This window comes from Trachinotus anak, unplaced genomic scaffold (assembly GCF_046630095.1).
Source record: "Trachinotus anak isolate AG129_WGS33_773 ecotype Australia unplaced genomic scaffold, CSIRO_AGI_Tana_v1 ptg000015l, whole genome shotgun sequence".
Lineage (NCBI taxonomy): Eukaryota > Metazoa > Chordata > Actinopteri > Carangiformes > Carangidae > Trachinotus > Trachinotus anak.
This window is the reverse complement of record NW_027273866.1, coordinates 6,878,157-6,905,546: the sequence shown is the minus strand read 5'-3', so window position 1 is coordinate 6,905,546 and position 27,390 is coordinate 6,878,157. Positions and strand designations below refer to the sequence as shown.

Sequence of the window (27,390 nt, the reverse complement as noted above, 5' to 3'; positions counted from 1 at the left end):
AGATATTGTATGTTTGAATTAAACGAGATGCAGCATCTGCATCACTTTTACTTACTTTGCACCATTTTTCCTCCACATGAAACTCAAAAAATTAGTCGACAGTTATTTAAGGGGTCTAAATAAAAAAATTTGATCTTACATGAAAAAAAATTATTCAGACTGATTCGTCATCATTGTCTACTATCAGCTCTGATCGAGCTGTTCATAGTCCAGGAGATGTTGTCTTCCTCCTTTCTTCAAACTAAAATAAAATCTCATGTGTGATAGTGTGGAAAAACCACTGAACTGCATAATGCCACACATATGTCACTTCATTCATTTTTGGAGCAGGTTAATTATCTTTTTTAAACTACTACTATACAAATGAAAACTATAAATATAAACACATGCACAATGTAAGATATCACTAATACATCTGAATATGTGCGGGGCTACGCAGATACACACTTCAGTCAAACCACAAGTTTGGCAATGCTCTTGTTCTTGTTGTAAACACATGAATTTATGTCCCGTGTGACTTGCCATCAAGCTTCCATGAAATATTTCCTAACTCTACTCCGGCATGTCCTCAGCCTGCTGCCCTCTGTGTTCAGGGTCGGAGGTCACTGACACTGTAAACATGCAAAAACACTCCACACGAGACACTGGGGCAAACAGGAGGGAGGCCCTGATTAGGAGAGCAGATTGTGTTGTTTCATACTACAGCTACGCCAGACTGAGCTGAGCTGAACTGCATCTGTCTGAGTTGGAAAATGAGATGAGGGTTTTTGCTGCTAAATAGTGCGGTTGTTGTACAGATAACAAAAACCAAATGGATAATTCAAGTCTGGGGGAGACAATAAAATCTTAATGATCAGTACTTTGTAAAAAAAAAAAAAAAAAGAAACCTGACAAATTAGTTAGTTAAGGATTTTACACACAGTATATGATCAGACAGCAACATGAGATAAAAGCACTGCATCAGCCATGCACAGAAGTCATGTGCCCATAAAAGCTACGTGGAAGCATAAAATCTTATCAAAGCAGAGGCAATGAAAAACCATTTTTCACATATTGACTTACCACTTTTAACCACACAAACAACAACAATAATAAACATCTGTCGAGGTCATAAATTTAGACTTTAAGAATTTTACATCTTAAAGGTCCGCAGACTTTACTGGTTTGTGAATGGGTTTATGTGTATGTGGGTGTCATTTGCTGTTTGACTGAAAGCGTGGGAAGTCCCTGCTGTGTAGTAATAGACAGGAAGACTCCAGTAGGAGACGTAACTGTCCAACCACTCTGACATGACATTGATACAAGCCATGATTAGATAGAGAGAGATAAAGAGAGAGAGCGAGAGAGACAGCTCTAAAACAACAAGCTCTCAAATACTAAATAGAGAGCCAAGAAAGTAATGTAAGCCTACTTAAAACGCAGATCAGGTGATTGATATGGACGGCAGGGCAATGAAACACAGAGAAAGATGGATAACAAAATAGTGCCCAGCTGACAGGTAAATCAACCAGGCCGATATACCAGCTGATATTAGCTAATCATAGACATATTAGTATCATCGTGGAAGAAGAAAACCGTTGAACAAAAATGACACAAACTGTGTTTTTAAGTAATTTAGACAAATGTAAAATATCTGGCTCAGTACTTATCTTGGTAAAAATGTAATGGCTCATGTGTTTATGTGAACAAATAAATCAATTATAGCCCCTCTGGCCCTAGATTTTGAGGCCAATACTGATATTGATATTTTTTTGAAAATAAAGAAAATCTGATAACTGCACACTGTATTAGACACTGGTAAATTGTTGGTAATGTAACATAAACACCAAACCTTCAGCATCTCTTTAATTTCATCACAGCAATTTTTGTTACTTATTCACCAACATATACACTGATACTGATATATCTATAATAAGATAATATCTGCCTCACTAATTTATCAGACTTATCTAATATTATTACTGGATTAGTTCAACTCTCAAATGCTGATTTTGGCCTAAAAAAATCCAGTACAAGTCAGTATATGACAAAAACAACAGGAAGTAACATCAGCGCTGTATTTTTAATGCAATTTTGGAGTCGATCAAATGTCGGCAGCAAAAGTCTTCAACAAAATTCAAATGAAGCTACTTTCTACTTTATAGAAGTATAACATATGTAACTTTGCTTTCTTTTGTTTTCCTAAAATTCTCACTTACATTTCTTTCACTATCTCTTTCATTCTTGCAGTTTTTCTGCAGTTATTTTGGTAGAGCTGGAGGCCCAGGGATCTTCCAGGGGTCATAGATTTAATCTCCTCAGCAGCCAATGAGTTCATGAATCGCTGTGTGTCTGGGCGAACAGTTGGGATATGAAGAGCCAACCTGCTCACCTCCTCTGGTTTCGAGCATCAACCTACTATATGTCAAAGCCTAAACACCTGAATCTTGAATCCAAGGAATACAAACAAAAACACACCAAAACAGGCACAGACACTAAAACTCACTCTGGCTAAATCCAACTGAGGCGAAACTCTTTGACCTCCCATTTACGCAGCGTTTCTGTCAGGACCAGCACTGGCTACCTATTTAAAGCTATGATTAACAGCTGTTCAGGCACTCTCAGGTATCAGCAGACGTCAGCTAAAATCCTCATATGACTCAATGAACGCACACAGATATATGGAGTACAGTGAACTTCTCTGGAAGGAATGTGTGTGTGTCACCATTTCACACTGATAAGAGGACATGAAAACATCACAACATGATGACACTTGTTAAAGTCAACACTGGGTAACTAACAGTCTGTGTCCGTGTGAATAAGTATGAGTCAGGCTGAGAAAGAATGAGGCGAGGCAGAGAGACAAAAGCTAAACAGTGATGAGTGAACAGGGAACTGAGAATGACAGATAAATAACTTTGCCTTTTGTTCGCTAATTACCTGCACTTAAAGAGGTCATGTTTTCTGTTCTGTTTGTTTTCCTCTCTGTCAGTTTGAGAGATAGTGGGAAATCTGAAACATATTCAACATTTTATCACATTATTGCACTTAAAATAGCTGGTGCCTGTACCCAGAGGGTGTCTGTAATCGAGTGTATTTAACACAGTTTAAAAAATTTAAAAAATATCTAATTTTCTTGAATCAAAAATCTAAAAAATTTGAGTATTGCCTTGGCAGATGTGTGCACTTTCAATTGTAAGACCTGGCTTGAGATTGTGCTCACACTCTGTTAAACAAACATTGACAAAACGTAATGCTTCATTTACAGTGAGGAGATAACAGAGCGACAGACGGTGCCTGCAGCATCCGCAGAATTGTCGCTGGCGGAGAGTGTCCGCAGAAGCACTGAGCAAAGTGTGAGAAACGTAACTATGCACCAGGTGTCACAGAGCGCACAAATGCATTAACAGGCTTATCCGACTGCTGAGGTGAGATTTATGATTACACACATCCGTTCTTTACATGCTCTTACCCAGATGGACTGTGTTAAGAGATGTAAAGGAACTAGCTGTGAATCAAGCAAAAGTCTGTGACTAACAGGCACATAACACAGGAGAGAAATCATGTAGCAAACTGTAGCGTCATTTTAATGCACTGGTGTGTGTATTTGAAGTTTGCTTTTTAAAAGGCTAATTATTCTCATGATTGTAGAAACTACTTGAGTGTGAAACTGAAGGTCAGTGATTATGTGTTTTGCCATTTCCTCCAGCAAAGGTCAAGGAAACAGCAACAGCATTACTATTACTATTCATTCTTTTCTTTCCTCACATTCTTCATTTCTCTCCTCTTTACCATCAGTCTCTGTCACCGTCATCCCCCTTTCATGTGACCTCCACCTCTACATATCACCCCCCCCCCACCCCGTCGCTGCATTCCTTCTGTTCCTTCCCTTGCACTTCATCCTCATTCCCCTGTTGCCTTCCTGCATTTCTATCTCCCCCGTACCTAAGAGAGGAGGGGATGACAGCTGATCATCAAACTCTCTGGTGATGAAGGGTTGTGCATTTTAACAGATGAACCCCCCCCAAACACACAAACACACACACACACACACACAGTCAATTCATAGACACATCAATAGCTCTTAACATACAGCCCTTCCACCTTCTGCCTGGCTGCTTGACATCCTGCCCATTCATTGGTTTCCCATCCTAGCACAGAGTATGCACACACACACACACACACACACACACGGACATGGACACGGACACACAGAGCTTGGCAGTGCATCATCAGCCTGAGTCTTGGCATTAGGTGCAAGCTGCGGATGAATGGAGACCTCAGTGGCTCGCTGATGAGGAAGAAAGAGAGAGAGAGGGAGACAGAGAGAGAGAGAGAGAGAGAGAAAGAGAGAGAGAGACAGAGAGACTGGGGCAGCAGCAGAAAAGCTTCGATGAAGCAAATGTGTGTAGTAATGTGAGGTAAGCAAAGAAAGACAGAGTGAAAAACAGACGAGGAAAGGAGGGAGGGAGAGAGAGAGAGAGACAGAGAGGTGAGATGAGGGGAGTGACTCCTCAGAATGCGGAGCAGGTAGCTGCCAGAGTGGATTACTGCAGCAGGAATGCAGCACTATCTGCAGGATGGAGGGAGGGAAGAAGAGACAAGGAGAGCAAGAGGTAAAATGATGACGCTGTATGTCAGGGGAGAGATACAGACATACTGAATCATACAGTTAGAACGGATCGCTCTAATAAGTAAATAAGGCATTTAGACTGTGGATGTATGCTAAGGCAAGGAAGGAAACCAACGAGCTGAGCTGCTTGTTACAATTCACATCAAGCACGCAAAGGTGGTCACATGCACTTCAATATACTTGACGTGGATTTTGATATGAACAGATGATACGATAGACTCTGAGTCAATATTTGTGCAGTTCATGAAGCTGTGTCACTTACAACATTGTTTTTTATTTGACCTCTAGTGTTCAGGAAGTGAGTGACATTGTTTGTCTTCAGCTTTCAGTGGCTTCTTAAGAATAAAAAATGTGCCAGCAACAGAAGCTTCACAAACAGAAAAGGCCACTCCAATGCATGCATGCTAAATATGAAGCTACAGGCCGGAGACCTAAAACAAACAGCCCGGCTCTATCCGAAGGCAAAAATAATTTCTGTCAATCTTTTTCATGTAACTTTTGGCAAGAAAAAAAGGATAAGCATGTTTTCCCAAAGTGTCTAACTATTGCTTTAAGGATGATTCATTCCCTTTTTTTAAAGGACTCTCGATTATGAGAAACCTAAATATAAGCGGGATGTACGTGCCTTTAGTAGCAGGACACTGACATGAGAAGCTCCTTTTCCTGTTTTACTGTCGGTTTTCATGGTCTTTGTTAGTTCCGGACTATTTAAGATGACTTCGGCTCAAACAGGATGTGAACTAGCATCTGGAATAATAAATGCATGTAAATGCAGCTCAGTGACGACGCACAGCACACGCCTTGGCCACACACTGACCTTAAACAGTTGTGTGAGGAGACAGCCAAGGAGAAGACAGTGACACATACACTGCGTCTGCTGACTAACCTGGTCTGATAACACACAAACACACACACACACACACACACACACCAGCTGGTGTCCCTGTGAGCAGTGTGTGAATGTTTATGTGTATGAGTGCATTGACCCACATGTTACGGAATATGCACAGTACGGTATTTACATGTATGCCACTCCTGTGTGACTTCAGGCTATGGGGGAAGGAAGTGCGGCGCCGGCATTTGTGCCCAACAGGAAACAGACTCACAAAGAGCAGAGGAGGGGCGGAAGAGGCGAGGAGGAGGAAGAGGAGGGGGAGAGGATGGGAGGAAAAGGTGGGCAAAGGAGGAGGATGAGGAGATGAAATGAGGTGGGGGAGTGGAGGAGGAAGAGGTGACGGAGCCAGAGGAAAGATTTGCCATTCTGAACATTATCAACAGTTATACTGAGGTATCTCAAGGTTTTAGACAGTCATGTCTGACATGACATCAAGAAATCAATAAATTGCCTGTGGGATTGTTCAAAATTTTGGGAAAATCACCTTCTTTTCTTCTACAAGCTAAATGATAACATCAATATCATTGTCATGTCTGTGTGTGAAGTACAGACCTTGAGCTAGAAGGCAATTGGCTTAACTGAACATTATGCTAAGGTGTTCCTGGATGCTGCTGGAAGCCCAGGTAAACAGCTCAGAGGGTTACATGCTGTAACTGTCTCTTAAGAGAAAAACAGCTGAGCACTGAGACTTCCAGGGATCGTGTCACATTTCCCAAAAGGCTGAACTTCCTTTTGACCGAGATAAAATGCAGTTGTTTTGAATAATAAACCTTTTATTAATGGATATAAGACATCTTGATTTAATTTCAATTTAATTTGATGATGACTTTGCACATTGTCAGTGGCCCACAGACATCCTGGTTATGTGCAGAAATATTATCCAAAGAACAGGAAGGCATAACTTACATTTTAGATGTGTCCTTCTGTCTGTGGCACGTTAAGCTCCCCTCTGCAGAGTCTCCATCCTGTGGTTAAAGCACACAAGCAGGGCATGAGGTTAGTAAAAGTGGACTCGCTGGTCATCATGAGATCAAGACACACACACTCATGCCATCTTTCACCATTATTATGTTTGGCTGTTGGCAAGGCCCGGAGCCTGCGGCCGGGCTGACAATGCAGTCACTGTAGGGGAGATCGTTCACAGTCAAGCTAACGGGCTACAAAATGAGCTAACTGCTCAGATATGGGACGCATTCGGAGGCTTTGCCGTAGACTCATGCATGAGCAGACAAGCAGTGTGTTTGGCCACGACAACAGAAGGCCCTATTCAGTTCTTTTGGGGAGGCACTGGTACACACACAAACACACACGCACTATTATCATAATCATCATCATCCTAGACGCTCTCATCGTCTTCAAAACATGTGCATGGTTTTACACACACACACACACACACACACACACACACACACACACACACACACACACACGACACCCAAGACAACCCAGACTTGGAGCATTCCACTACAGTAGCATTCCATATGTTTGGTTAAGCACAGAGAATCCAGATTTAAGACTGGAGTCTGGACTGAATTTAAAGGATGAGAGAGGGAAGTGGAGGGAGGGGGAGAACTGAAGAAGAGGAGGGGGGGCTTAAAGAGACGAGGAGCATTCCTGAGAACTACGTATAAGCAGCAACAGGACACTCTGGTATAGAACTGTTCGGAACAAACATTACGTACAAAATACTCAAGAATAAACTGTCAGCTTATCTTTTATCCAAACACTAATGAGAAGTCCTCGAGGTGATCTGAAGTCCTCAGAATAATCTGGTAGGGGACTCTGCAACTATATACAACATCCTCACATGGGCTGTGTCACGCTTTGTTGTTTTTGATGGACTGACAATCCCTAGATCTATTATACCGAAGGTCTTGATGCTTTCTTATGTTTCAGGCATCAGAGCTAGAGGCATCAGTAGCAGTAGTAGTCACTGTTATAAATCTTAAATCAGTGTCATATTTCATAATAGGACATGATCTGCTGTTTATGTTTAACTATATCCTTATATCACTTGGGTTATCTCTGTGATAAGGAAACTTCTGACTTTGTCAAATCTTACTGCAGGTATGAGTAGAGTAGAGATACGTTATATATTTTACTATAACAAGGAAGAGGAGGCAATGGTGAAAAAAAAACTGTAAAAACTGGCATTAAAGCAGATACAGCTGCAGCTAACGATTATTTTAATTATCAGTTAATCTATTGATTATTTAGGAAATTATTATTTGGCCTATAAAATATCAGAAAGTAGTAGAAAATGCAGCTAATGCATCAAATTTGCATGCATAGGCAATTTTGCCTTAAAATGACTTTACAGATTAATGGATTATTGAAACTTTCCTGATTAATTTTCTAACAACTGACTAATCATTTCAGCTCTGAAAGAATGCAATAATAAAGTCTCTATTTCTTAATCACCTGTAATCTGTTCATAAAGAGGTTTCTCTGTTGACTAAATCTAAACTAAGTGAGGAGGTGGGCGCGAGTGACGTGCTCACAGACACTTCGATCATGTAAGCAGCTACTGATGGACACGGAGCGTCTGTCTTTTAGTCGCTCCTGCCACTCTCAGCTCCTCCCCGTGTCATTTCTCCTGTTTGTTCCCACACATCTTTGCCTCACAGGAAGGAGGCAACCCTGCTGGTCTGCACTTAGCTGCATCATGTTAGATTCATGAAGGCAGCAGCGTAACATCAACACGCAGGTTTTGCTGAATCATCCACATTCTCATGCTACACAACACCGTTTCTACACCGCACGGGAGCAAATGTGTAATTCTGATGAGTATAAAAAACAGCTTTCTATATGTGGCGCAATCAATAAGCGCTTTTAATTGAAACATGTGATTTTACAAATGAGATCCGACACATTCTTAGCAATCCAGATGACGCCAAATATCCTAGTGACCAGAGACCACATGTTTGTATGTGTTGTTTGGTTGTGTGTCGGTGTGTGTGCGTGTGTGTGTGGGGGGGGGGGGGGGGCTGCTCAGAGCTATTCATTCAGACAGTTAGCCAACCCATAACCAAACAAAAGTGAAAACAGCTGTCTCCTTCTCATCCCTCGCTCCCACTCTCTTCCCCTCACGCACACAGCATGTCAGGTTGGGGAGGATTCATTACGTTACTCAGCAGAATACACTGGAACACTGTGAGGTGGCACTTCCTCCAGAGTCTGTCTCTCAACAACCGGTCGTCAGCTCAGTTAGCACATTTCCCCCCCACAGCAGGTGTCATTTCTGGCACGCTGAACTGAACTCCACATACACTCCTGTTTCAAAGACAAAACCTCTTAGCTCGTAGAGCCAGGCTGGGCTTGAAATCATTATAATAATAGTCTATGGTATTTTTTTGATATGGACAGATATCAAGATATAATCAATAACCGATGTCAAAGCCATTAACTGTGTTCCATTGTTATCCAGTGCAACAAAACGAAAAAACACAAAACATTTTAATTACAACTTGCCCTAAATCATAAATTTGGAAGACAGAAATTTGTTGACATCATCAGGATCACATCATCACATTATGATTGCACTGAGAACATTGATTGGTAATCTGTACTTGCATATAGTATTGACTTATTGCCTAGTCCTAATATCTTGATATAGGGACCATAAATCATCTTAAACAAATTACAATTCAATAAGCTGGTATTCTGCAAAAGGCTACTAAGTGCATTTTTGATTTTAGACCAAATTAATTCCAGCGGTTTTTCACTTGAGCCTTTAGAATTCTTTCCCTTGACTCATGAATGTTAATTTTGTTGTTTTGACATAGTATAGTGCTCAAAAAGAGATATGTGTGACACTTAAGTTTCATTTTAACTGTAATGTCACTTGTTGTGTCCTTTCCTTTTCAGTGCAAACACTGTGGTAGGTTCTGCATTGAGCTAAAAGAGGAATCTCACTGTTCCTGTACAATCTGTGATAACAACATATGATATGATTATCTTGAAGTATCATGCATTTATTGTCCTTGCCCACAATACATGTCCAGTCAGTTTCTTAGTATTGAAAAACACACGCAATATTCCTTATCTGACGCTACAAACACTGATCCTTGAGGCTAGCCTGTCTTTTCATTCGACATAAACATTTTATCATGTAGTGTTTATCTTTGAGCACACCTTTATCACACATATCTGATATCAGCGTATGCTTTTGTGTAATTAGGCTTACACTTTATAAACACGTACAGCATATGTGAGGCCACACACACGCACACACACACACACATATCCGTCTTGGCACCATGTCTTGCAAGAGATGCTTTAAACTGACACCAACTGATACCAACAGCACAGGAAAATATAAGTCAGGCAGACACAGATGCTTCTGTTAGTGTCATTTCTATCTGCCAACCTTGCAGCATATTACTTCATTCACATATAAGTGGTGCAGGAGATATCCACCAGTGCTTCCATGTAGGAGAAACCCTGAATGTGTCCATTAGTTGGTCTGAATAGCAGTGTTTCACAGCAAAATGGATGCATTCAGATGTAGCATGGAGAAAAAAAATAGTGTCAAAAGAAAAGGACAGAGGAACCATGGTGAGTAAAACAAGAGAGGAAACGAGGGAGAACGAAAGAAGGGGGGAGAGAGAGAGCTCGTGTTCAATTTCCTCCACTGGAGAACATTTCAAGGCCTGAAACTCCATCCTGGGTTCCACTGGCCAGGCGGGCCTCGTTTGCATGGGAGCCCATTTCCTGTGGGTGATTAGCAGAAGGGAGAGTGTGTGTGTGTATATATGTGTATGTGCGCACTGGGGGCTGCAGTTCAGAGAGGTCTGGGGTTGTTTTGTCTGCTTGGGGAGGAAAGGAATGCCCAAATCAAACACAGTGAACAGGATGCCTAGAGAGAGAGAGAGAGAAAGAGAGAGAGAGACGGAGAGAGAGGGAGAGGGGACAAGGAAAAGAGACAGCTACACAGAGAGGAGAAAGATGGGGAGAGACAGGAAGCAGAGATCCAGAAAGTAGCAGACAGAAGGAGCTAACAGAAGAAAGGCGGAGGGAACACCAGAGCAGAGTAGAGCGAGAGATTAATTTTTCTTTTGCTGCATTCCTCCCACTGCTATTTGCGTTCAAGCAGAGCAGCAAGGTGGAGTTAAGAATGTCACATCGAAAACTTCACCGTGAACCTGCAGAACCTGTCCTAATATGTAATGACTTGTATCCCCGCAGCAGCGTTCACACACTACTGCTGACTACTCAGATAGATGAGCATGGACTATTATCCGTTTATACAACAACAGTAATATGACAACTAGCAATGTCACAGAACAGCTTTGTAGGCTTCTCCTTGTTAACACTGCTCACCAATAGAGAAACCTCCTGGCATGTAAACTAGGCAAAATGTGAAGAGTATTAAAGGTCAAATCCACGATTCAAGGTTGACAACCAAATGGGGTTTCATTAGGCGCTGTAAATCAAAATACGCAGGTAGATGTAAAATAACTTGACAAATACTTAATCCCAATTATTTGAGAATTTACTTTTGTAAGTCAAAAAGCAGAGTCAGCTACATAGTTGCAGTAGTAGTAGGGATTTAGTGTCTTGCTGAAGGACCCTTCAGCTAAAATCAGCATTTGCTGGCACCCGGGTTTAAATTTGAGGATGTTAACTAGGGCTAAACAATTAATCAAAATATTTTCAAAATGGCCAAGTGCAATATACAAATCGCGCCAACTCCAATTTTTTTGACAGAGGTAAAATGTGTCATTGTGGTGCTGCAGAGATGCCCCTCCAGATGTAAGAGAACATTCTTGTTTGGTACAATATTTACAATATAATTTCATGTCATCATAATTTTTATGTATTTTTTTTCAGTAAAAATAAAATCAAAAAATGACAGTTCCCACTAAAACTTAGATTCATATCACAATTGTAGTATCTGTCAAAAATAATAGCAATATGATTTTTTTTTGTATATCATTAAGCCCTGATCAGATAATTTCTAATCTTGAAGATCACATTCTTTTGCCTGATCTAGGGAGGGGCAGATGTCAGTCAGTCTTTGATCCAGACCGAGATATCTCCTCAACTATAGGCTAGATTGCCATGAAATTCTGTACAGACATTCATCAGATCCCTCTGACTTGAGTGATCCCTTGGCTTTTCCTATAGCGCCACAATTAGGTTGACACTTCTCATCAACATTTACCTGGGTTGCCATGACATTTGGTACAGAGATGTATCATGTTCCCTTCTGGATGAACTGTAACCAGCCGGTGATCCCTTCACTTTTGTCCGATACTTTCTGAACCTCATCTGTACTTTGTGTTTGGCGCTATTAGCAAATGCTAGCTTGCAAACATGCAAAATTAAGATGATGAACATTGTGAACGTCAGTATGTTAATGTCGTCAGTATGTTAGCATACTGCCTCCACTATATTTAAGTGTAGCCTCATGCTAGTAAGGCTGTAGACTAATAACAACAATAATAATAATAATAATTCCTGGTCAAAAAAGTCTGACATGGAAATGGTTTTGTTGTGGGGATTCAGACTTGTGGTACCTTTGTATTTCTTAAATCGTTTGCAGCCCTACACTGCACACACACACACACACAACACAACTTCAAAATAACAAGGAAAAAAACTCTGTTGGGTGTATTGTGTTTCTCTCATTTCCCAGCCGTTTCAAAGTTCAGTTTCCAAACACTTCCTTGTGCTGTGCGTGTGAGCTGGACCCTGCCCATGCCGGAGTGAGCCATTCCTTGACTGGCAGAGCAGAATTGATAGGCCCCTATTGTTTCCTTTTAAGGTCAATTGTGTCTCAAATGCCTGGCATGGCTGGGAGTACAGATGCAGCTGGCTGGCAGGAGAGATAAAACACTAATTTAACTGCATTCCTCGGTGCAAGTCCACACCTAGAGAGAGAAAGTGGAGGGGAGGCAGAGAAGGAGATGGAATGACGCAGTGGGTGAGAGTATTTAAGACGAGCAGGGAGAGAGACCAAGTGGGTGGGCGAGAGTTGCTCTTTGCCACGGGCATCGAGCTCTGCTGTACCCTCCTTTGACCAGACAGTCAAAACACACCACCACATGTGGTAGGCCTGTTTGTCAAGGACACAAGAAGAGGCCATACACATACATACATTTATACACACCAACCCACATAGAGACCTAAACAACCCATACTGTGTAATTCATCCCACGGCTACGAGCTCACGTTTGATTCGTCAGCCAAGTTCGCCTGAGCAGCATACAGAGCACACTCACTGTGAGTTACTCTGAATAAAGGCATCAGCTACATTTCTAAAATGTAATGTTTTAAGTGTTCTGCTCCAGAGGGAAGGAGAAGGGAGGGGGGCCCGGATGGCCAGACCGGCTTAGCTTCACAAATAAACCCAGACACAGGGAGAAAGAGAGGGAGCCGGCTGAAGGTTGGATCATAAAATATGCCTGGTATTCCACAATGTTCCACAGTGCACAAATGAGCCACTCAGGGACTTGGGAGTGTTATGGGATTCTTGTGAGGCTCCTGTGTCTGAATGTGTCCACATGCACTCACATACTGTACACACACACACACACACACACACACACACACACACACACACACACACACACACACACACACAAACACACAAACACACAAACACAACCTAACTGTGGGTGAGCCAGACAGTCAATGTTATACCAGACAGGAGGGCGTTATCCAGTGATGAGTACAGTCCAACCATCAGAACTGAGATAGAAAACACAATAAAGACATAAAGAACTACCTTCTTTACTATAATTACTAACCAAACTTTGACTGAAAGTGTCTTTTGTTAACAAGCACCAACGGTTATTGTTAGCTGACTTTTAGCCATAAATTGGTGCACAGAGAGGAAGAGAAAAGGACCACGTGAGGGGAGCTGAAGACTTGCTCATTATCTGTGTCACTGAGTGTGTTTGTCTGCTTCAGTCTAAGCAAATGAGAGAATACGTGTTTGAGCCAATGTGTTTAAGATAATACAGAGATGTTCCAGTGACGCAGACCATTTTAAACTCACTTAACTCACTGCTTAAACAATTGACAAAAATTGTTAAAAAAAAACATTTGCAGCTTTTTTCTCTTTTATCAGAGTATATGTAATATCTTTGGATTTTTGCCCTGTTGTGTGGACAAAGAAAGACATTTTAAGTAGAGCTACAATTGATTATTTGGAAAAATTATTTAGCACACATGTTAATAGTGAATCATTTATTGTCATTTTTCAAGCAAAAGTGCCAAAAATTATTATTATATATTCTCAAACATGAAACTGTAGTGATCTTCTTGGTCTTACATAACAGTAACATGAATATTTTGGACTGTTGGCAACTCAAAATAAGACATTTGAAGATGTCATCTGGACACTTGGACGCAGTTTTTTTTTTTTTTTTTAAACTTTGGCAGGTTCATCGATAATTAAACCAACAGCTGCAGCTCTCATTTGAAGAAATCACATCAAATTGTCAAATTGTGGGCATTTCAGCAACCAAACAATCAAGACACAATATCCAAATTAATAAATTAAAAAGTCATTAGTGGGTCATACAGGGAGCCAAACAGTTACCAGCTTGCCAGGTAAGAACAGCTGGGGCCTTTTGTTGCATTCCCCTCTCTTCCCTTGTTTCCTGCCTGTCTTTGTACTATAAGATATCCAATAAAAGCCAAAACAAAAAATGCAAGACTGCAGCTCTGCTCAGTCAAAATTCTTCTGCTGCTACTACAACATAAAACTTGGACATAAAAAGGGTTTCATGTCTCTTAAAGTAGAATCTGCACTTTAGCAAGTCTATTTTTGTGGCCTCGCCATGGCTCGCTTTGTGCTGCTTCACTTCCCCTGGTCGGGACAGCTAGCATGAGAAGGAGCTCCAAAAGCAACGTTGGCATAGAGGGGAAAACCAGCCAACCCAGCCCTCAGCTGCCCTTTACAAAAGGCAGCAGTGCAGAGATCTCCTCCAAAATAAAACCAAAGCAGGGAGAGGGGGTGGGGTGGGGGGCGCCGAGGCTGAAAATAGCCTAGCAGTCGGGGTCTGCATGCATCAGCACCACAATGATGAAAGAAGTCTAAAACCAGACATGCTAATACATGGATGGATGGAGAAATGGAGGGAGGGATGCTTGTGGGAGAGGAAAAACATCTTACCAGTTTAGGTTGAAATGGGGGTGAGGGTGAGTGAAAACAAAGGACAAACAGAGAAGAAGGGTACTGTCATGAAAACATAGGGAAGTCAAACGAGGGTCATGCACATCAAAATTGTGACAAGATGATTAAAGATTATTACTTTTCCCAAACTGTGGCAAAACTCTCTAAAGGATCAAAACAAGTCCGTTAATAAGTAGAAACAGAGCACAGATGACAAGCCGACAGAGGATGCGAGAAACAGAAGAGGGGGAAGTGAGCAATCGCCAGGTTGCCATGGCGTCTGAACATTCCTCTCTCCGAGAACATGTATATTTTCTGATCACAAGAAAAATAATCTGCCGGAGGAATTTTATTTTGAGAGCCGCCCTGTAGATCCCAGGCTTAAGGCAGGACAGGCAGGAGTGTGTGGGTGAGTTTCAGTCTGTGTGTGTCTGTGTGTGACTGTGTGTGTGTGTGTGTGCGCGCAACCCTCACACAGTCCAGGTGGAGGTAGAAGAGCAAAGACTCCCTGTGCCGGGCAGATCATCTGCGAAGGAAGAGCACGTGAGGATCCAAATCCAGTCTGTTCAAGTCACACATGATCAAATGAACAAACATCCGCGCCCACACACGCAGTGCACACACGGCAGCACTGCACATCAGCAGAGAGGGTTTCTGAATGCCACTTTTGAAGATGTTGACACAGGTATCACAAGCTTTTTTCTTCCTCAACTTCTCAGCGGCCTCTTCCTTTAGTTTTAGTCCCCTCTCTGATGAGGTGAGAGCAGAGGAGAGCTGCTGCTGGTGTGAGTTTCACTACAAAGGCAGCAACAAGAGCAAAGTAAGAAGGATGAGAGTGGGAGATTGACTTTCACAAGAGCTGCCCTAAGCCTGCAAAACCCTGATTACTTACAGTCAGTTTGTGTGAAATAGATGCTCAAATACCTCCCTCTTTTTATTCCCTCCCTCCTTCTTCTTCTTCTTCTTCTTCTCTCTCAGTGAACACAACAGATAAATCACAGCTTGTGATCATTATAAAAGTCATGTTTTACAGGTAGCCTGCTGCTTCTTGGTCCTTCTCTCCCTCTGAGCATTTTACTCTCAACCATTTTTCACTCGGCTTTCCTCTCTCTGTATCTCTCTCACTCACCCACTCAGGACTTCAGTGCAGAGTCTTGCTGTTTGAGGAATCTGATACACAAACACAGGCGGTATGGACCAATTTATAGGGTGCAAAGTGGGACAGCGTAACATATTTATTTCATCCAAACAACATTCATGAATATTTAAAATAGGATTGTAAAACATTTAGAGAAGGGCCAAGGATGCAAAATACAACAAAATAATGGGAGGGGAGCCACTAATAACACTAAATATGTTGAATATGCTAAATATGAAGATAAAGCTCACAATTTTTTTTTGTTCATGGGGGATTATGCGATTATTTATTTGGTCAGGACAGGACCAGTAACTTAAAAAAAAACTAGTTTCTACTCAAATATCTCGAATAGGTGGATAACATCTTGAATTTAAATCTACAATGTACACTATGTTGATTTCAGCTGTCAACAACTTTCCCTGTATACAGCTAGAGGCAGTAGTAAGGTAAGTATGAGTTTTGCAGTTCATATAGTTCTGAAAATAAATAAAGACTCATTACGAGTACAAATAAGTGCCAAATTTAAGGTGACAACCACATAAGGTGTCTACGTAGGGTGTTGGGCCTCCACATGAAGCCTTCAGTGTGTCTTGGTATGGATACATGAAGCCTCTGAAGCTCTACTGGAGGGAAAAACACCATTCTTTCATAAGACTTTCATCTAGTGATGCACATCAAATTCATTACTTAAACTTTTCATTCTGTGAACACCTGCATTTGTTCTCCACTCATCTATTCAAGTTTTTCCTTTAATTTGTCATAGTTTTCACTTTTCACGGTGGCTCCCTAATCCACATTTTCCTCCAAAGATCAAAACAGAAGCAACATCAGACACATCAAAGCACAAGACAAGACAGCAACGCAACGTTTGAGGTCGTCTCTCTGGGCCTCCCCCAGAAACGGCAGCACCAGTGTCAGGACAATAAAACTCCCATCAACAAGCATCTTTTGATATTCCAGCCCTTCACTCTTCTGAGTTTAGTTTGGGTCAGTGTGTGAGTGAGAAACAAACTGAATTTACTATTTTCAACCTTAAAAATGAACACGCCTTGATTACAGAAGGCATTTAACAAGACAAAGACTGAAGTTTGGGTTCTGTTTAGTATACATTTGTACGCTCTGCTCCAAATAGGCCCTCGGCATTGACGTGATTGACCTTGCGGTGAACCCGAGCTCTGCTGAGCCCTGGACTGGTACTGCCACGCTGAACTCCCGCCAACAATTGGCACATCAGTCAGTAGCCACCCGGCTGCAAATAACTACGACTAAAACATCATAAATTCTAGGGGAGAGACCTGTAACTACAATGCCACAGAGGAGAGGTTGAAAAAGACATATTACAGCCCTCAGCATATAAACGCTCATTAAATTGTAGTGATGGTACCCAAAACATACAAACCCTGCTGCTGGGTGAAGGACTTTGGTTCAACATTTAGCCTTTTATGGATATTATTGAGGTTAAAACTTGGTGTGTGGGGGAGGTTTAGACATCTGTAGGTGGCATGAGGTGGTATTTTCGTATCTTTTTACCACCTGTGTTAGCGGCTTTTTAGCTTCGGCTCCATCAAAGCGAGATATGCGTAGTCTGCGCCATCCTCTACCACCAGCATCACGAGTCTGATGGGAAGTAGAGCGTGATGTTCACCTTTCCTCCGCTTCCTTGATCATTCGCTGTCTGGCTGCTCAGCCAGATCTCTAGGAAGAAGGATGCATCTTGAACCAGACTGGAATGGCTCCTGAAATATGCCAGATATGCCCCTGAGCCCCCCCCCACCTCCTTTCAAGAAGACGTAGGCCTTGCTTGCTAGCCCACCCTTCTTCCCTTCTTGTCCCCCAACCCACAGCATTCCTGCACTGTACACAGCACCAAACACACGCAAATGACCCACTCACACAGAAAATGTTAAGGGCATTAATAACACAAGTTTCCACCCAGCTGACCCAGACATGCCTTTTAAGGGTAAGCGGTTCAGATTTCTCTTTTCATTAACTTCCAAAAATACTCCTGGACCACGCAGGAGGAGGAGGAGGAGTGACAGGAAAGTGGGGGGGGGGTAGGGGGGCTCTTCTTTTGCAAGGCGAAAAGAGAGGGAGAGAGTGAGTGAGACAAGATAACAATCGGAAGGAGAGAGGGGAAATATTGGCCCTTTGAGGAGGAGAACACCTAAAAAAATAAAAGTGTGGCTGAGGAATTTACAAGAAATGTCTTAACTTTAGCTCTCCCCTGTTAAAATGTCTCTCTCCCCTCCCTCCCTCCCTCCCTCCCTCTCTCTGCCTTGCTGTGCCTCCTACATGCTTTTGAAGTCTGTTTCCTTTGCACTTCTTTCCTCTTCTCTTCCAGGATCGACGAGGTAGCCATTTTTGAGGAGCCTGTACAGTGTAGGAACACAACAGGCACACAAGGGAACTTCTGTAAAACAACTTGTTGGAGGCTGAAATGTCTAACAGAAACCCAAATTCCACATAGCAACCAGTTGGAAAAATAAAAATAAAAAAAAAGAAAATCCAAAAAGTGGAAACTCCTGTCTCTCAGGTCAACCTGAAAGCATGTAAAACATAAACACAGTAGAAGAGTGACCCACATTATTAGTCAATGTGGTCCAAACTCCAGCCATGTGGGGCAGCTGTCCTCGCCAGGCCGCAGATTAAACATTAGACGACTTATCACCTGCAGCTATCAGGATATATCAAACAGCCATAAACACAGTCTTGGCAGGAGTGTTTTACTAAAAAAAAAAAAAACTGGCGCTGCAGCATGGAGGGCATGGGGTGTGAGGGAAAGAGACAGCCTAAACGAAAGACGGAAGAAGTCACGCTTCATGTGTAAGAACATCAAAGTACACATAGCACTACTGTGATACAGGTTATCTACAGTATTTGAACCCATGATTGGCTGCAGCAAGGTCGCATCCACTAAAGATAAGACAAAGAAACAGACATGAGACATCAAAAGATGACTCACATGAGAAACCTTGCCCTGTAAAGTCTGAAGACTAAACTAACGGACACACAGTTAGCTTTACTGAAGATTTAGGACCAAAACTACCGGACTGGAGGTGGTGACAAAACTTGAAAAGTACTTAACATACATGAGAGATCCATCAGAGGCACAACAAATGATAAATCATATTCTGATGTAGCATCTACAGACTCCACAGGCAACTATATCTCTGTTCCAGTGTGATAAGGAAATGGTGGACGCTTAAGAAGCCAAAATGAAGACCAGATGATGAGGTTTTTTTTTTTTTTCCTCTTCAGTTACATGCCATAGTCTAAGAACCTTCACATGGTCAACAGCAGGGCAGCTGCCTGGATGCGGGGATTGCAGGAGAGCGATGGGTGTTCATAAATTAAAATTCCTGAAATATGGCGCTAGGAGGCCGTTTGGAAGTCTGCTATGGGTCAGCATTACAACCTGTGGATAATTCCTGAGGAACAGTGACAGAAAAGCATTGAAGACATCTGTTTGTCGTAAAAGATGACCAGAAGTGCAAATGTTATCAAGGCACTGCTAATGCCCCAGTTTTTTTTTTTTTAAACACACACTTCCACATGATGTAAGCAAGGTTTTATAGCTTTGAACATCTCAGTTAGTCTAGGCTACCATAGCTTACCAAGCTTAAGGTAAATGATCAACTGAAAGGCCCTATATACAGTGGCTTCTCCTGATGTGCAGTGTGAATTGTGGGACCACATATACACAGGTGTGTGCCTTTATGAACTATGTCCATTCAATTCAGTTTACCAGTCCAGTTCTAGACACATCTCAAGGATAATTAAAGCAAACAGGAAGCACCTGAGCCACAGCAAACAGTCTGGATGCTTTTGTAAAAAAAGAGATTAAAATTTTTGATCCTCAATACTTTTGCAATTGAAAAAAACATAAAAAATCACTTTGCCATAATGGGTTAGTGAGTGTAGAGTGATGGGCAAAAATCGCAAAAAAAATTTTTTTATCCATTTTTAATTAAATCTACAACACAATAAAGTGTGTCGGGAGTGAATGGGTCTGTAGTGACTGTGTTCTGTCCTGCTGTCCTCTTGGCTGAGTAGACTTTGGCTTCCAGGATGATTTACAATCATAACTGGGGAAGTACAATTATAGCTCTCCATTGAGCTGTGAGGATTTCTCGTAATTACAAATGAAAGGCAATGTTCATCTGCCAGTGCGTTGACTGGTTAACTGGCTTATCACTCATACAAGAATACAAGGAAATGGAAATGTGTCATTCAGATTGCAGCAGGGGGAAGAAGCCTGAGTGAAGTTTCAGTAAACGTTTCAAAGACACTTCTTTTCTCAAACCTGATGTCTCATTATTGTCAGTCCCTCAGTCACATAGCCGTGATACATACAGTACAAATTATTAACCACTGGTTTCGCTTCTGACCAGACATTTGCACTGGGTGTACAAAGTTAATCATTTTACAGCAGCCTAATTTACAGGCGGGAAAAAAAAACCCCATTTCATAACCACCTGTTCATGTGACATGCTTGATAAACACCCAGACACTCAATAAAATCTTTCGCAGGTCAGTAAATACCAGAGATGTCAGTTCAGCTTAACAGTTAAATGGAAGTCAAGGGTTACACAATCTTGCAATGCTGCTGAATACTTGCTGACACAAATTACATGATACAAGAGACCATATACAACCAGAGAGGTTGTGAGGTGGATAAGAAACGTACGATTTGTTGAAATTAAAGAAAGTGGATGATGATTTTCTGAATGACAGATTTTTTTGGTAGCTCATTTCAACGTTGGTCAGAGATTATATGCAACAACAGTTCAAACACCGAGGGATAATATAGTAGCTTGCTTGTTTCAAAATCTGGTACACTGATAAATTATGTTATAATGGATATCTGCTGCAGAGTACTGGACATAATACAGTCACGTGCATGGGCAGCCTGCTCCGTGACGAATCTGTTGGTTCACAGTCACCTGCAGCACAGCAGAGTGGCGAGGCCTCAGTGAGTGACCACGGCATCACAGGACGGAGAGCCCACCAGAGCTGCTGGTAATGAGGAGGCAGTTTGGCACGCTTTGCAGGACTAACGAGGGGGATCCATTCACACTCACTCACACGCACGCACGCACACACACACACACACACACACACAGAAAAGGTTGTATGAACAGAATCCATTCTTGCTTTGACATGGAATTCTTTAAAGAGTGAGAGCACATATCTGTCGCTCTGCATGTTGATGTATGTGTTAATGAGAGCCTTTGCGAGGCGTGTGAACACTTGGTGCTTAGACATGCTTCTGGCTACTACTCGCTGAGCGACTGACACTCTCAGCCTCTAGTATCTGATGACATATCTACATGGCTGGGAATAGCAAAAGTGCTTGCTTTGCGACGCAGACATGCATGCACAGATGCACACACCAATAAACACACACAATGGACCTCCGAATACACGCAAAGTTCAAGTGGTTTGAACTACAGCTGAAATCATAGAGCCCTGCCCTGTCACTGGCCCACCACTGATAAAGAAAGCTGGCAGGAGGACAGGAGAGAAGAGAGGAATGGCGGGAAGAGAGGGAATAACAGTGGAGCAGAGAGATGAATTATGAGACAAGGGGTAAAAGAATGAGTGTAGGTCTGACTGTACACATAAACAGTGCTGCGACTAATGAATATTTTCATTACTGATAAATAGTTATGTGTATAAAGTGATCAGAAATAGTGAATATGCTCATCACAAATCCCCAGAACCCAGGATGAAGTTTTCAGACTGCTGGTTTTGACACACTGGAAGCAGAAAATGTTGGGCATTGATGCTTGATAAGGACAATTTACTTTGTTTAACTGACTATGGGTTAACTGTTGCCGATTCATTTTCTGTTGACTGACACCAAATCCAAAGATCAGCAACACAAAAGAGCCAAGATATGTTGACATACATGTACAAAGAGCACACAAGCAACAGACATGCATTGATTTTTTGCGATCAAAATCCCCAAACTCAAAAATGTTCAGTTTACGATCACAAAAGACGAAGATGAGCAAAAAATCCTTACAAAACACAAGCTGGAAGAACATGTTGAGAATTTTTTGCTTGAAAAATGACTTTCAAAACAGCAGGTTTATTTTCTGTTGATCAACTAATTGATTAATTGACTAATTGTTTTATCTCTTCCTACCTCCCACACACAAACACACTCTCTAGAGACACAGTATGCACATGCACAGTCTCACCCATCTCCCTCCAACAGAGAGGCGGCACCTCCAGCTGGCCTGTGTATCATCAACAGCAGCCTCTGTCCCGGATACTGAGCCCATTATTGCATTATAACAAAACACACACATACACACACTCACAAAGGATATACACTCACAGACTGCATGTGGGCGCAAATACAAGCCTCTAAGAGCCCATGATTCAGCTGGGCTATTTCAAGGAGGCCTCCGTTTTGTAACGCCTGCACCATCACTCTGTGTCTTGTGAGTTCATCCTCCGCTGTTCTATTCCCGTGTGAGAGAGATACCTACCGAGGCTAAAAGTGAGAGTCTACCACTAATAATAACCAACACCAACACCATCCGGTCCTAATTCTATCTGAGCTATCTGTTACAGCTTATTAGGACATATAGGTTACACCGCACAAGACACACATCTGCTTACGTGGGTGCTGACATTCCTTTTTTCATTTACTCCTTTGAGAATGAAGACGCTTTACTGAAGTTTTTAATTCATTATGATGACTGAAGCTGAAACAATTAATCGATTAGACGATTGATGGTTTCCTTTGTCATATATGATAATGAGTTGAATACCTTTGTGTTTTGGACTGGTGGTCATATAAAACCATGGCTGAAGTAAAATCGGACAAAAAAAACTTAATATGCATTCGCATGCACTTGCAACACATGACGTCAGTATTAATGTACTGTAATTCCACACTGATGTGCTCCAACTACACTAACAGCAGGGTCTCTATGCATAAACCTTGATGTGCGGAGTGGCAGAAATACTACCACCGACAGGCTGGGTTTGACATTCCCAGCGGTTTGATTCTCCCAGGCAGAAAACCTCAATATTTTAATTTAATCCCCAGAGCAGTCATTTAGCCACTCCGTAATCCCCAGGTCCAGTGCTTAGTCTGATAATTACCCTTATTGGACACCCATAATGATTAGTTTTGGGTTTCACCCAAAGCAGTGCAGGCAGTTTCATGGGGCGGTCGTGGCGTTCTGCAGAGTGGAAAACCAATCATGCATGGTATAGCCCAGGTCATAAAAGAGGAGAAAGGGGTATGATTATTACTTTGCATGGCAGGCGACAACTTCTGGACAGTCGGGACATGGTGCAAACTCTGTCTTTATGTAACTTTCACTTCTTGGTATCTAGGAGACTTGTAAAGATCACAAAACAGGTGGCGGTGGCACTCCTACTGTGTCAGCATTAACAACTATCACTGCACTTAGCAGTCATGTTCAGTTACAGGGATGAAGGTCAAAGGGGGCATCCACTGGGAATCATCCCTCCTGAGAGCGACAGCAACCAAACCAAACTTGGAGCATAATTTCCCAAGACTATAAATGCATGGATCAAGCAATCAGGGAAAATTTAGACATCTCACTCTTCACTTTGCTGCTACTCTCATTTGATTTTCCCTTTGCAGTTCTCCCAACATTTCCAAACTGACAGCATAAACTGCTGACATTCCCTCCACATGCGGTGTAATAATCCCCGCACCCCACCCCAACCAAAATACCAAAGGAAACCCTTCTCACACATCTACCACCACGACAAGCTGCCCTGCAAGTGCCTGTGCTGAGTCCAGGAGAAAAGTGGATTCGCAGCAGCACAAGCTGGTAGCTCAGCTGGTATAATCTACAACTGGCTAGGAGGGCGAGCCTTACTGGAAAGTCATCAGCATTTTTTTTTTGTCTCCTCCATGTCTGAAACAGGTCAAGGCAGGTCCCCTCCATCTCCTTCCCTCCCTGTGCTGCTCTTTACGAGCCCCACCTGGCAGATTATTATTCCACCACTACAGCTACCTTTTCTGCTGTTGACACTTGTGCGCGCACACACACACACACACACACACACACACACACACACACACACACACACACACACACACACACACACCTCTATTACTCTTCTGGTGAGGCAGCACAGGGGGACATACTGTTCAGACTTTGGGCTCTGCCACCTTGATTTAATACATGAATGTGTAGCCTGTGCATCACAACACATTCCATCACATGTAAAGCTCAAGTTTCACAGTTTTCCAGAGCTTTGATTTGCATCTTCTCAACAGTTCAAAAACCCTAAAAAAATCAAGATATCACACACATACATACATATATATATATATATACATACATATATATATATATATATATATATATATATATATATATATATATATATATATATATATATATATATATATGCAACAGACAAATCTTCACATTTGAAAAGTGTTGTGATTCATTTTCTGTCTATCAACTACAACTTTTCAGCACTAGTTTTCTGCACTCGATCCAAGGCTAATTCAGCTCTTTTGTCGTAACATTGAAGTTGTCGACAGTGCACACAGGAACATATGCACAACTCATTTGTCGTTATATATTCAGAGTGTCCTCCAGCTGCTGTCAAAATGGGTTTAATTACAAACATGGTGTTCAATATTGGTAAAAATGAATATACTGTGATACTGATACTGTGCATACCCCTTTACATGAGCTACTGCACTAGCCACTGACATAAATCACATTTCCCACAGTATGTCCTTTCTATTGACATACTATGAGGTGTGAGAAACGTATTGAAGTGTGTTGGTTTCAATGGCTAAGCACAGTTTTCCTGCTTTTTGTCAAAGTGTCAAACAGTTGCTCTGTAGTCTTGATCTGCTGAATACTGATGACTGTCAACAACACAAACTGGGACACTTTGATTTCATTCATTAAAAAAAAAAAAAATACAGTAAAATCCCTGCATTTGGCCAAAACATGGACTACATCAATGTCTAGAACAAGTACCAGCAATCTACACTCATATTTTTTTTTTAAATCTATCTTCAACGTCAACGCTGAACTCCAGCTTGCTGTGCAGGAGCCTATATGAAAAAGCTTGACGTGATAATGTGCGTAGACACCAGCAAAACGCAAACATGTCACAATTACGCCGCCGGATACGTGAAACATTGTTAAAACAGCCATGCGTTGAGGAAATAAGACGAGAGTGGGCGAAATAAGATGCATTTTAAGCACCTGGGGTTTTTCGCAGCAGTCGTGGATGCTTCCTTTTGGCTACAAAGCGAGCAGAGGAGGAGGAGGAGAAGGACGAGGAGGTGGTGGAGGAGGAGGAGGAGGAGGAGGGTTGAAAAACTTGCCGCAGTTCAGACTTCTGCAGTCCCGACTCACTGGGTCCGACTCAGGAAGCCGATGTCTAAATCTCAAATACACTTCCTGTGTTCCCCATCCAACACAAAACACACTAAAAAAAAATTAAAATAAAAAAAAAAAAGACTCCCAACTTTACCTTTGCGGCTCCACCGCCGAGTCAGAAAAACGCTACGGTAAATCCACAACTTCCCCCGGTTTGAGTTCATGCGGACGGTAGGACTCGCTGCTGCCGACACGGCGAGGACAAGTTCATCCACATATTCTCAGACAAGACCAGAGAGTCGGAGGCGACAGGGGGGTCTGCGTTTTTAGTTCCCCCCTTTCCCTAATACGCTCTCGTCGGTCCTTTCCTCTCGGATATTCCCCTCCCTGGCCTGTGCGAGATCAAACCATCACATTCCACCGCGTCCTTAACAATGAAAAAAGGTGGGTTTTCCCTTTCTGCTGCCGGAGGACCCACCCCTCGGGATGACTCTGCCCGGTCTGACCGCAAAGAGAACGCCCTTCCCGGCTTCGAGGTCCCGCCTCTCTCCCCCCCCACTTAACAGACAGAGGCAAGTCTGGCCGGTGAGGAGGAATGAACCCAAACTGAGGTTGTGTAGACGGTCCGAGTGCCCCCCCCCCCCCCCCCCCCCCCTCTCTTGAATCAAAGCATTTTAAACATAAATTATCAATATGATGTACAGGACTGAGCAATATATGGCCAGTATGAGTCTCCACAGCAATATTATACTGCTTTAGTAATACCATTGGGAATATAAAATACCAGTCTTATTTTACCATAGTGTCTCACAATGTAAGTCCCTATTCCGACATTAAAAAGATTAAGTGTCATCAAAAGTATAAGAAACTCCATGAGTAACATCTGTAGCAATATTAAAGGAGTGAAAGGGGACAACAATACAAGTAAGATTGCTATAAATATAGTTTCCAGTAGCAATATACCTTAATATATTCATTAAGACACTCCGGTGAGTAGGCTAAATAGTGACACCCCAACTCCATGTCCTATCTAAGTATTCTCAATCTACTGCTCTGTGATTGTGGATGATGTTGGAGAGATCCTGTGTCGTTCAGCAGCCTAAACCCTTTTCCAAAGCCAGAGCGGCTCACACAGCCTGGCCTTCAACACAAACTCATTGATCAATGTGTGCTGTCGCTCAGTGCAACCTCTCTCCTATATCTGTACCTGGACATGGATACACACTTCCTGGTTTTTACTGGTGCCATTGAGTGTGTTAACTTCAAGTATACTGCAGTAACACAGCATAATAAATGTAACTGAGGTGCATTGTTTACTCCGTTAGTACAGCATGATTATGGCGGGGCAGTAAATTCCTCACTGTATGTTCATTATCTTTTAGTTACGAAATTGTGGAAAAGATTTCAGTGTGATCATAAAATACCTCCTAATTCTTGTGAATATGATAGGCAGCCAGCCAACCAGAAGAAGTGCGGTCAACACGGACAAGAAAAAGACACACAAACACACACACAATTTAACTATTTAAACTAATTCTTGCCAATCAGAGCTTTATTCAACGGCAGAGGAGGTAGGCTAATAAATGCCGTCATTTTAGGACTCTGCTCTATTATCAAAAAACATATCTGTGCTGCCTGGTTGCTGTTCTAAAGTAACATCAACACAACATTGTCTGAAAGAGATAAGCTGAAAGATACAGTTATAGGACGTCAAAAGCCTCCCATTCAGACTATCAGTGACCCTGACGCTGCTGGTGTGATTTAAACGATTGCACAATTAAAGGAGTCCCATTCCCACAGTCAAGCCTTGGTTTCCCCCTTGTTAAACATCCCTACCTCTCAAAATGCCATACGGCTCTAGTCATATCATTTCACACAATGGGCTAGGTCAAGTATAAATAACGTCACGCTGTTGCTCTCTCCAGGTAGGGAAAAGGCCAAAAATACAGAGCAATCAAAGAGAAATTAAATCCTTTCAGAGGCTGCTGCAAGCTACAGGCATAACCAGACATGCCCAGACACCTGAACGCCACAACAAGAAAGCCAAGCACAGGTGTATATGAATATGTATTTCAGTACCTTCATATTTCTGCATAAACTTCATGCATGTCTGTATGTTTCTTATGCTAATGTGGCTTAAAAGACAAAGGCACAGTGTGAGAGAGAAATACAGTTGTAGAATATAGGCTTGTCCTTTATTTTCCAGAGGTACTGGTGCGCTGTAGACATTGAAACAACCAAAGATTTATGGAGAAGCAAATCACAAAA

At 42.1% G+C, this 27,390-nt stretch overlaps 1 protein-coding gene across 1 annotated transcript in view; it reads right to left on the bottom strand.

The window, feature by feature from the left end:
- luzp1 (leucine zipper protein 1) overlaps positions 1-25,555 on the bottom strand; it is a 46,314-nt gene extending 20,759 nt beyond the window's left edge. Inside the window, exons 1-2 of the mRNA XM_071498289.1 lie at positions 25,277-25,555; positions 6,414-6,472 (exon numbers count right to left, since the gene is read on the bottom strand). The gene's annotated coding sequence lies outside the window, so the exon portion shown is untranslated. The remainder of the gene's footprint in view (positions 1-6,413; positions 6,473-25,276) is intronic.
- Between the last annotated feature and the right edge of the window lie 1,835 nt (positions 25,556-27,390).